Below are 10,939 nucleotides of genomic sequence, written 5' to 3'. Positions count from 1 at the left end.
ATCATGAAACTAGGGGGAAGCAAGAGAAGAGAGACTTGGTGGCATCAAGGCTTAATGAAGTTCCAGGGAAATGGCACCAGCTGCAGACGGAGAGGTTGGGGCACAGAAAGACCTTGGAAGTGTTGTACGCTTTGCCTCCTTCAGTGTGGAAGGCCTCATGATGGCAGACACACAAACTCCACAGCCTTAGAAATGTCTGTGATGGGTCACTTTTAATGCCTGGTGCCATGTGTTTGTACATGCTCAGGCTTTGGAAAAGAGGGTAGTTCATTCTGACTTCTAGCTACTTGTCTCTGCTATCTCACTGGCAGCACAAACAGACAAGTTCCAAAGTAATCATTTTCTATGCTGCTTCCCTTTCATAGAATCACAGAATCACCAAGGTTGGAAGAGACATCAAAGATCATCAAATCCAACCTGTCACCCAAGACCTCATGACTAAACCATGGCACCAAGTGCCACATCCAATCCCCTCTTAAACACCTCCAGGGATGGTGACTCCACCACCTCCCTGGGCAGCACATTCCAAGGGCTACCAACTCTCTCTGTGAAGAACTTTCTCCTCACCTCAAGCTTAAACTTCCCCTGAGTGCAGGTTGAGACTGTGTCCTCTTGTTCTGGTGCTGGTTGCCTGGGAGAAGAGACCAATCCCCTCCTGGCCACAACCACCCTCCAGGTAGTTGTAGACAAAACAAAGCAAAGCAAAGCAAAACAAAATAAAGCAAAGCAAAGGAAAGCAAAACAAAACAAAGCAAAGCAAGGCAAAGCAAAGCAAAGCAAAGCAAAGCAAAGCAAAGCAAAGGAAAGCAAAACAAAACAAACAAGAAAGAAAACAAAAAGTTACACAGGAAATCCAGCACTCAGTTCCTTGGGAGTTCCCATAACACCAGAGAGCATTTCTGAGGATTTTGAAACCATCTTTCTCTGCAGGCAATATGACAAATCATGTGTGATGCCAAGCCCAGAATATTATCAGGAGTCTTGTGATCTCTGGTGTTCTTTTCTTTTCTCCCTTAAAGTCTCCATTTGTGTGACTAAACAATTCCTTCACAAGTTTGGCTTTCATTTGGGGAAAAGTTTGTAGCCATTTGGCTGCAGAGCTGACCTCAGGGACCAGAAGTCTGAAGACTGAGTGAAGAAAAAAGCTAAGAAAATATTCATTTTTGAAACTCATGTGCTTTTCAAAACATCTTCATGGGATTTGAGGTTTGTGGCATGGCTGTTGAGCACGTTAACCTGGCAGCATGGATTCCTGCTTGGGAGGTTGCTGTGCTTTGTCCCCTGCATGTCAGTGTAGGATCGCTCCTTCTGCTGGGGACAAATTACAGTCTCACAGTATCACTAAGGTTGGAAAAGACCTCGAGGATCATCGAGTCCAACCTGTCACCACAGACCTCATGACTAGACCATGGCACCAAGTGCCACGTCCAATCTCCTCTTGGGCACCTCCAGGGATGGTGACTCCACCACCTCCCTGGGCAGCACATTCCAATGATGAACGACTCGCTCGGTGAAGAACTTTCTCCTCACCTCTAGCCTGAACTCCCCCTGGTACAGCCTGAGACTGTGTCCTCTTGTTCTGGTGCTGGTTGCCTGGGAGAAGAGACCAACCCCTTCCTGGCTACAACCACCTTTCAGGTAGTTGTAGAGGGCAATGAGGTCACCCCTGAGCCTCCTCTTCTCCAGGCTAAACAACCCCAACTCCCTCAGCCTCTCCTCACAGGGCTGTGCTCGAGGCCTCTCCCCAGCCTTGTTGCCCTTCTCTGGAAACGTTGTGGCCACTCAGGTGATGCTCCAAGGAGACATGGCCCTGGAGCCCAAACTTGTAGGTTTCCAGACAAATTGTAGAGTTTTGCTGCCCTTTTCCATCAGAGAGCTAGTGTCCTGCTACGCCAGATAGCTTGGGGCATCCAGCCTGGCTACTGTACCTTCATTCTGAACACAGGTCAGCCCTTGGCCCAGTGATGGTGGGGGTTCAGTTTTGGACAGTTTTGCAAATTAGAAAATTTGTCTTACTTATTGTGTGCTTTCCTGCAGCATTTTGCTGTTCAGTGGGGCTTCTGATGTGCACACACCTCTTTCTGTCCAGACTTCGAGTCCTCCCTAAAACACCTGCAGGGATAGCCAGGAGTGAATGTTGGAGCCATCTCGGGTCTGAGAGAATCCTGGGCTTTTAGGTGTTCCAGGGAATCATGCTGGGCACTGCCCTGGGGGCATGCATGGAGGAGAGCCCCTATTGCTTTGCCTGGCTCAGGAGAGGGTAACAGCACCGGCTGTAGACATCTGATAAAGCCTATGGGTGGTCTTTATCTGCACTGCAAAGTTTGAGCATCTGTTAGATGAAAGAGGTTGTGTTTATGGGGCTCTTCAGGATTTCTAGAATCTGAGTGGCAGGCACTGGAACAGGCTGCCCAGGGAGGTGGTGGAGTCACTGTCCCAGGAGGTGTTCAATAAATGTGTGCACATGATGCTTGGGGACATGGTTTAATGGCCATGGTGGTGTTAGGTTGATAGTTGGACTTGATGACTTTAGAGATCTCTTCCAACTGAAAAAAAATCTATGATTCTATGGTATAAGAGCAAGGGTTGAGGGAGAAAAGGCAGAAAGCATGGACAGGTGCTATACAGATACCATAAAACATCTCCCAGGACTCAAAACTTTTTTTCCTTTGAAACCACAGCATGGCCACAGTAGCTCCAGTGGCATGTTGACCTGCATTACACTCTCTGTGTTTCTATTCTCAGCCAAATTAGCACATTTCTGTCTATCTCTTTCCCCAGATTGCCACAGGCCAGAGGAACAGTGTGTCTTACTAACCTATTTCCTCTCTGAGATGCATCCATTCATTATTAATATTCTTATCTCCCAGCAAATTTGGAGCTTATACCTTCTGAAAATGTTTCTGGGGCAAATATAATGATTGCCTGCTTCCCTCTGACAGTGCCAAGCAAGCTGCTAAATCAAGAGCAGCATACACTCCTCTTCTACAAATTGCCCTGGCTGCTTGCTTCCCACTGGCAGCTGCCTGAAGCCTTAGCTTGTGTCACTGACACACTCCATATACCCAGCCCACTGCTTCCTGCCCATGCCAGACCTGCCTTGATTCTCCTCTGGTGCTACAGCTCTATGCCTTTGGCTAAAATGAGGTATGTGCAGCACAGCTAAAGGCTGGCTGGAGGCAGGCAGAGAAGGGGTGACCCTGGCAGCAGCAGCCTCTGGGCTGGCACATTCCTACCCACTACCCTTGTACAAAACACATCTTCACTCTCCATGCTTGATGGTGTGAACCACCAGTTGCTCAGGCAGTAGGGAAAAAGCTTTTCCCTAGGAACAAAACACTTGAAAGCTTTTCTCCTCCACGGGGAGCAAGGAGTGCAGTGGTTGTGTCAGCTGTCCTGTCCTTGCTCACGGCAAGGCAAGGAGTGGTCTGCCTGCAAATATTACTGCAAACCTGCCCAGCCAAGCCATGCTGATGCTGCCTGGGTGATGCATGACCATGCCTCATGCTCAGTGTCAAAAATGTGCCTCTGGGAGCTCTGACTCTGAATCATGATGCTTCAGGATGGGAAGGGCAGCATTTACCCAGGTGTACCAGGGCTGCCTTTTCCTTTCCTACCTGCTGATGCTCAATGTGTGGCACCGTGCAGAGCAACCATGTCTGGAAAAGTCTCTTTGCGAGAGCTCTCCCTTATCATGACCCAAATACTCAGTCCCCATTAGGAGCCATTGTTGCTATAAAGGGAAATCTTTAGTGGTTGCCTCTCAGAGCTGTAGCTGTCCAAGAATACCACAATAAAACCACTTTCACATTTCTTGTGCTTTTTCCCCCCCCTGATTATCAGAATTTAGTCCTCTCAACAGAGCTCTGTTTGGCATTTCCAAAGTGGTATTAGTACACTCGGTGGTGAGAAACATTGGACCTACTGGACATGCTGCTGGATATGGGGATGACTCTCTCCTGACCCCCACCAGATATCTCATCTTCTCTGCAGAAAGAACAATTTCTGTAATGTATAAGATCTTGGCAGGACACAAATACTCTTCCCTCAATACTAAATTCAACCCAAGCTCTCCCCCTGCTCCCCTCTGGGTTACCTGAAAACAGTAATTATGATTAATCCTGATCTGGGAAATGGTAACTGGCTCCTTTGTAAGTGCTGCCTTGCCATGGTCAGTCTGTACTGAGGCTCTCTAGGGTAAAAGTGGGGATGGAATCAACTGAGTCATCCCACAGGGCATTTAGGCTTTGGGCTGCTGAGAAACAGCAAGTTGTGGCTGGAGGAAGTTGCTAATACAGTAGAAAACCTGGAGGAGCTGTTTGTTGTGTTTGTTTTTCCAATGAGTGCTGTGTTGCTTTGACCCTTTAAGTGGTGCTTGTATGAATCACTGGCAGTGAGTTTCTCTGATCCAAGCACATGGGCTGTTAGCAAAACCACTTTCTGAGGGCTTCAAAACTACTGATGTGTCCTGAGTAAAAGGAGGGGCAAAAATAAACAAGAACAAGGAGAATATGACCTAGGACATGTTTCTGTTCCTTTCCTCCCCCTTTTAAGGAAAAAAGAGAGTTTTACAGAGTGAAAACACAGCACTTGGGGGAAAAAATAGCTGCAGTTTAAGTGGCCTCCTACTTGATTGTGCAGCCGACATGCATGGTCCCTGCTGGGAACAAGGAGTCACTTTTGGGACTGAGTGGCTGGGGGAGACTGGGACAACGGGAGCCACTTGACTAGCACAGGTTTGTTACCTGGTACTTGCACTGGCAGGAGCTTTGTCCCTCAGAGATTAGCTGTGAGCTGAAGCACAAAAAGAAGATGAAAATGCTGATGGAGTAACACTCAGCATGAGAAGATGAGAAGGCAAGTATAGAAGAAGATGCAACAAGTCTTGTAGCCTGTGCAAGGGAAGATGGATAAGAGAGGTCCTTGTGGCCTATCAGTAACAGCCTGGGATGCATTCAGAGAGGAGTCAAAATGTCTACACTGAGGAGCAGCAAGATAGTCAAGTGGTTGAGCTCAAATTCAGGCAATCTGGGGATATGTATTGGACTTGTTTATGCAGGAGCAGAGGGCTCTTCAAACCCAGACTGGATACTCTGCAGACAAAAATGCTGTAGATCAACAGGAGGCTTCTGTGCCCAGCTCTGGAAGTATCTGCCTCAAAGGTCTAGGTGAGGTTGAATATAAGGATGTAGGAGCCTGAGAGGTTTTCAATTATAGGTCAAGTTTCAAGGCATAAATCAGAGGGAACGCTCTTGTTCCTTCCCTGTGTCCCCTGTTGCACACCTGGACATGTCTAGCATTGGAGCTAGGGAGGTTTGCATCCCTCTGGATCATCAGGTCTCAATTTGTCTGAGCATTTAAGAACAGCTCCTGCGTTTCTGTTCCATAAACACAGAAGTCACTGGTCATAAATGACTTTCAATGCTGCTGAGTGCCTCAGCTTCAATTTTGCCCAAAGAAGATTGAACTCCTCTGCTGCTTTTGTTTTCTCCAATTTTCTGTGCTCGTCAGGTCAGGCTCCAGCCCTGCAAGTACTTAGGCATAAACATTAGCGCACAGCTCCTGTGTATAGCTGCTCTTTGAAGAGCTGAGACCACAGGTCCTAGGGGTCAGACCCTCTCAGGTGTCTTTGTAATTGTAGTCAAACATGAGGAGCATGGTGAAAATACTACCAACTGCTGTTCAGGATTGGTTATTTTCCTGTGTTGTGTGGGGGTTTTCTAAGCATTTAACAGCAGCACTGATATTCAGGAGAGCTGCAACAAAGGCTGTTTACTCTCCAAGTGCGGTAATTTCTCCAGTCAGAAGGGAAGTAATGAAGGAGAACAAAGCCAAGCAGTTTCAATAGCAGTAATCGCCAGAGCCACAGCCATCTGCAGAAGGCAAGGGGAGAGCTGCAGCAGTGCTGTGCCTAGAGCTGCTCCAACCACTGACAGTGACACGGTGGTGTCCTCATTGCTGGGGGCTTGCTCTGATTTCACAGCAGGCTTACATGGGGTTCTGATTCCAGTGGGCCTCTGACACCATGGGCTTATCCCTTTTCTTACATGATTAGTGATTTTTTAGATCTCAGGCTGATGCTTTAAGAGAGGGGGCAAGGCAGGCTTTCTTGAAGCCCAGCTTGATTTAAAGAAGTATCCATTAGATGCCCTGAGTGGTTTGTCACCTTTGGAGTGGCAAGCAAAGATCTCCTGCCAGGCCAGATTTCTGCGCTGCCATGGCAACTCTGTTTGCAGGACCCAGAGCTAGAGATTTTAAAGGTGTTCTTGGTGTTTCCAGGAGACCTGCAAAGGACTGACACTCATGTGTCAGTCATGTGCACTTAGAGACAACAGTTGGTAACTGCCAGACCACCATGAAGCTGATTCAATAAAGAGATTTTTAATCATAGTGATTTCCCAATTTAGTGCATACCAGGAGACACTGCTTTAGATCCTCCTAGCAGAAGGTACATGGGATCAGGTACATTTTAGACCCAAAGACTGTCTCTCTACTATAACAAAACAAACCTGACCCTGAGGCTAGCAGGTGCAGCATGGCTCCTCTCTGTACCACCAAATTCACTTACCCCCGAAACTGGATCCAGGTCTCCACTCTGACTCCTGGTAAAGGTGCCAAGCCCACACTGACCTTGAATTGTGTCTGGGAGAGTTTGAGCAGATGGAGGCCCAGCATCACCAAGGAAAAGTTCAGGTTGGACCCATGCTTTGAAGATACCTGGGAACCCTGTGGTTTGTGCATGTAGCGGAGGTGTTATGATCCAGTGCTTAATGTGGATGGTGTGAGCACCCTGCCTGAGCTGGTGTGTCTTTTTGTCCTCCCTTCCAGCTTCTTCCACGGCCAGGCAAAGTTCAGACTGCCCCATACATGTGTGTCAGCAACGTGGATGCTAAGTGAGAGTTTGCTGAGATTTTAATTGACAGCTGAGCTTTCCCCTTCCATACCAGCACAGTTGCACGCTCTGGGCTATGGCTGTGAGAGTGCATTTGCCCGTGGTGAAAGTCCGGAGCGCATGTTCTGTGGTTCATTTAATGTCACCTTCTCACCACTGTCATAACTTGGGCTGGGCATCAGACAACGTCGCTCATCCATGCATGTTTGCCCCAGGCTGTCTCCCAGCACACTGTGACCTTGCCTTGAATCAGATACATGACTCAGGGAAGCGTTTTTGCTTGGGGTTCTCCACTATGTTTGTCAGGCTTCAGCTGCAGTTGGGGCAGAACCAAGCTCCCTAAGAGGTTTTGAGGGAGTGTGTTGCAGGGAAAAACTTCTGGGGGTTGGGAAAACCTCTTCAGTGCAGACCAGATCTGAGCTTTTCTCTGTTGTTTCTGTTACAGTAGAGAAACCCTGCAGCATTACCTGCAGTGGCTTCTTCCAGCTGCCTGCTGCCTTTCAGAGAGAACATTTGCCTGTGTTTTCACACAGCAGTAAGAGTTGTGGTGTGAAACTAGACTAAACCGTTGCAAGCTCCCCACTGTGAATACTACTAATGGTTCTGAAAATCCTGCTGCCAGCAGTGTACTTCGGGGAAGGTCTTCTGCCATTGTCTGCAGCTGTAGGAGCATCTTGAATAAGCAGTTTCTAAACCCTGACTTTCATATTTTCATAAGAAAAAAGACCCACTTGCCATTTTAACTCACCTTGCCTGGGTCTCACACAAAGCACTTGGGGCTTCTTCTGTGTTGAATGTAGCTTAAGTACATGAGAACAGAAGCCAGAGTGCTCATTTCTTCTGCTTGGAGTGAATGAGCAATGTGAGCATAGCCCAAGCCATCAGAAGCTTGAATGAGAATGATGGCAGTGAGCTTATTCTCTGTGCTCAGGGCTCTCTGGTAAGTCTTTCTCTCTCTCTCTTTTATTTAGTTTTTTAAAATTACATTTAATTTAATTTTATTTTCAATTATTGAAGCCTTTTTCATGTGGAAAGGAGGAGCTGGTGGTGGGTGTTGTGGTGGGCACAGCTGTGGTTGGTTTCCCCTGTGACTTGATACTGAGCACTATTAAAGGGACATCCCCTCCCATTACCTGAAGCAAGGAACCAAAAGCACTTCTCAAGGTCATCCAGATCATGGGCTGACCATGGCTGCCTGTGCTAACCCTCTGTCAGGCTCCACCATACCCATGTCTCTGCTGTGTTGCCAGCTCCAGAAACAGAGACAGCACAGTATCATAGTATCAGTCAGGGTTGGAAGGGACCACAAGGATCATCTAGTTCCAATCCCCCTGCCATGGGCAGGGACACCCCACACTAGATCAGGCTGGCCAGAGCCTTGTCCAGCCTGGTCTTAAGCAGAGACAGAAAGGACTGAGAAATCATCTGAGGATCTCTAAGAACCAAGTTTTACATTGGATCAGGTCACTTGAGCTTTGGGCATCATTCTCTGTGTTTTGTTCAAGTGGTTCTGCCAGAGACATGTCTAGACATCAAAGGCATACTTCTCTGATCTGCTATTATCCCAAGCTCTCTGCATGGTCACCAGAGAGAAAAAGATACAGAGGTAATTCAAGGATGTGATTCATCTCCTCCTGAGGATGAAGTGTCCATTAGAAGAAACAAACTGCACCAGGGAAGTACCTGTTTTTCTCCAGAGACAAAAATTGTTCCTAGCTGACACGTAGCTGTCCCCACCAGAGGACATCCAGTGGAATTTCACTCCCAAAACTTCACCCTTCCTACCATTTATTTTTTTACAGTTCATTCTCTGATAAACATTTGTGTCTAACAAGAATTTTTCTTGCTTGAGATGGAACTGTCCCTGTGAAGGGTCTGGCTCCAGCACCACTAAACCTTCTGTTCCTCTCCCCTTTCTCATTTAAATTTTGCTTTCTGCCACTGCACCATCCCTCAGCAGTCAGCAGCACAGCTCCCAGGGCACGAGGAGACAGAATTATAATGGGGTGGGTGGAGGGGAGGGAAAGCTAACATCTCCAAGACCAGATTTTCACAGAAGCAATAGGAAGCCTTTTGTAGCCATCAGTAGTTTATGACTCATTTATAGAAAATGAAAATGAAATAATCCTTTCTGGAAAAGGGGACTGGGAGCCTTGGGCCTCAGACACATTATTCACTTGTTTATGTTTGAGGCCTCCTGTGGGCTTCTCTGGATCGGAGATGACTGAGCCAGGCACAACCATTCACCAGGAGATTTCTGCCTTAACCCCTTTCTGCTTTTTTCCTGTCTCCTCCTTCCATCCACACGGTAAATGAGCTTTGGGCAACCCACCAGCTGGCCCCTGCCTGCCATCTCTTTGCCTGTTGGTGGTGGTATATGTTACTTGGATACATTGGGATAAAGTATATGGACACAGTTGTGCAATGAAGGTGATTGTTCTCTTTTCCCTGATGATTTCCTGGGAATTCTGCTGTAGGCATGAAAAATTACACTTGGCCAGCACAATGGGCACCAGATCCAGCTAGTGCCCTATAGTTCATGAGTGTCTATAGAGAGCACCAAGTACTCTTCATATAGACTGAGGAGCTGCATTTATCTCTTTTGGATGACTCTGTGCCAAAATAAATCTAGAGCTAGCAGTGGGAATGCAGTGATGTGTAGGTGAGCTGGGTTTTTAAGAGGCTAATAAGGTACATCATGTAAATTAAGTAAATAGAAAGCCAAATAAAACCCTCCCCAAGTGTTGGTTTGGGGGGGGAAAGAAAGGACAACTCTTTTCCTGTGTCTTTCCCATGCCCTCCCCTCAAGGAAAATTTGGGTAGGATGTTGGCTGGAACCTTATTTTAATTTCCATCAGGAATGTTTCTTAGCTGGCACACAAACTACATGTGTACATAGCCCAGCAGTTTGGGAAGCTGCTTCACTAATTTCTCCTATAACTAACAATGGAAAGCCTTTGAGAACTGTATGAGCCTCAGTGGACACCAGTGTGTGTCCTGACTGCAGGATTAGCCACCGTGCTTAAATATTTATCCTGACGGTGCTGCTCCCTAAGGAGCAGCCGGCTCCTGCCTTGCTGCCCAGCCCTAGGGGCAGGAAGGTGGGGAGAGGATGGAGCTGCTGGCGTCAGGGTGCCCACAGAGCTGGGCTGTGAGGAGAAAAGCTGCTCTGCAAATATGATTGGGACTGATCTGAGTTTATTCTGTCACAGTGAATTTGGCATCAAATTCAAAAGGGAAAGCAGAGCTGCTGCACTGTGTGCAGAACTGGCCAGCTCCAGCGTGTAATAGGCTGGCTCAGTGAAGTTACACTGCTTTGTCTTGCTTGGTGGCTCCCCAGTTTGTCTTCATTTTTATTCCTTTCTCTGCCTTCACTCTTCCTGGCCTGTATTTTATAGTTAGTGCCTCTCTGGATTGATTGCACAGTCTGCCCCACAGAGCTGGGCAGAGCGCAGGCTTATCCTCTTCCCCACATACAAGCTAATGAGAAAAATGAAAGCTCAGCCTCTCTTTGCTGACAAATATTCAACATAAACAATTCTGAGGGTTTTTGTTTCACATAGCTGGTGGTCATGGAAAGATGGAACGTTTCAGAGGTGTGTTCTTATGGAGACAGGCACTTTATGGCACCTTCTCTGTGTTTAAGGTCTGTTAGAAGAAAGTAGGATACAAACAAGTACCTGCATAAGGCAGTTTTGAAGATGGGACCTAGACATCTTAAATCAGTGTGTAAGTATCTCCATAAATCAGGCAGCATGTTATGGCTCTGAGAAGCTTTATAAATCAGTTTGGAAGTAGACAACAGCTGAAAGAGGAACAGCATGCTGCAGGTAACCTGTCATAGCTGCCCTCGCATGAAGCTTTTCTACTCCTCTGACAGCAATCTCAGTGTTGCACTCAGCCTTGCTGAAGTGGGTATGAAGGACATGACAAATTCCTGTTCCATTGGCAATGTTCTTGGTCTCTTGGGAGAAGTTTGTTTCTCAACTGCATTGAGGAATGTGCTGTTATTGGTGATGCTTCAGGAGGAGGGGTACCAGAGCCTTT

This window comes from Melanerpes formicivorus, unplaced genomic scaffold, assembly GCF_026170545.1.
Source record: "Melanerpes formicivorus ecotype bairdi unplaced genomic scaffold, bMelFor1.0.p_v2 SCAF_131, whole genome shotgun sequence".
Classification (NCBI taxonomy): Eukaryota; Metazoa; Chordata; class Aves; order Piciformes; family Picidae; genus Melanerpes; species Melanerpes formicivorus.
This window is presented reverse-complemented; position numbering follows the sequence as displayed.